The sequence below is a fragment of the Aquarana catesbeiana genome, linkage group LG12 (assembly GCF_042186555.1).
Source record: "Aquarana catesbeiana isolate 2022-GZ linkage group LG12, ASM4218655v1, whole genome shotgun sequence".
NCBI classification, from domain to species: domain Eukaryota; kingdom Metazoa; phylum Chordata; class Amphibia; order Anura; family Ranidae; genus Aquarana; species Aquarana catesbeiana.
In genome coordinates, this window is record NC_133335.1 from 36197730 (window position 1) to 36199260 (window position 1531).

The following is a 1531-nucleotide window of genomic DNA, read 5'->3' on the forward strand; positions in this document are numbered from 1 at the left end:
CATATCCCGCAAGTGCAGCGTGTGGGAGTCCACGGAGGAAGCAGTGGAGCGGATGGCTATGTCATGGCGTTCCGTTACTCTTTCCACTACGTTCACCCTGTCGGTCAGGTCCCGCATATCGAGCCGCAGCTCTGAGATGGCTGCGGCCAGGGATTCCTTAATTTCGTCCGCAATGGATCGAAGATCGTGTAGGTAAATCGGTGTTTGTAGCCCGGGGTCAATGGATGTCCCTCCTCCGTGAGGGGGAGCAGGAGGAGAGGAAATCTGAGGCAGGATGAGTATTGATGATGGTTGTGCCTGGGAGCGGGAAGGCCCGTTCTGTGAGGACGCCATATTGCTCCTGGTGTTCCGGAACATCTCCGGGATATTATGGCTCTGGGACCCCGGTGGAGCCCTGGGGGAGCGGGAACGAGAGGCGGAGGAGGAACGGGAGGCCGTCCCCATAGTGTGGCTCAATTGTTGGTGCAAATACCTTCGGTATTAGTCGGTTTATTCCCGTGGCGGCAGGAGCTCTGGAATCAAGCGTCTCTCCTCATGCCAGGTCAGGCCACGCCCCCCCTGTGTGGTTATTATTGCTGTGTTGTCATGTTGGAAGGTAGACCTTCTTCCCATTGACAACTTTCTGGCAGAGGGTAGCAGGGGGGTAGATTTTGACGGTATTTTGCTCCATCCATTTCTCTTTCTATCCTGACAAGTGCTCCAGTCCCTGCTGCAGAGAAACATCCCCCATAACAGGATATTACCACCACCATGCTTTACTGTAGGAATGGTGTTATTTGGATGGCAACATATCGTTTGGTGACGAGACCAAATACTTAAATTTTAGTCTCATCTGACCAGAACACCTTCTTCCATGTGGCGTCAGAATCTTCAAGGTGCGTTTCAGGTGGTCATACGAGACTAAAATTGAATTATTTGGCCTCAACACCAAACGATATGTCTGGCAGAAATCCAATACAGCTCAACATCCAAACAACACCAACAGACATATCCCAACAGACTAAAGGCTGTAATTAAAGCAAAAGGTGGTTTAACTAAATACTGACATATGGGGAGGGGGTGACCCTTTTTCAAATCAGTGATTCTGTTTTTGAATTTTTTTTTTTTTTCTGACATGTTGGCGATTATATATCTCTTTTACTGGATAAAATCAAAAACTGTGCGTTTTAATTTCAGGCTGCAAAGCAACAAAATGTGATTTTAAAGGGGGCGATTCTTTACGATACCTACCATAGCTGATGCTGCAAATCATTTATACAGCACTGATAGTGGCCTCAATCAGAAAAGGTAATTGTACCAAACAAATTAAAGTGAATGTAAATGCGGAATTAGGCTGTAATGTTACTGATCTGTAAAGATTGGGGGGGGGGGGGGGGGGGGGGAGAGAAAGTACCCACAAAGAAAAGCCGTTGCCCTTGACAAGTTTTGCTGGAGTTTTTCATAGTTGAGCTCACTGGTTACACCGAAAACGTAGAAATAAGCATAGCTTTTGTAAATCTAAAACAGAAAAATTCCAGTAACACGCTCTATA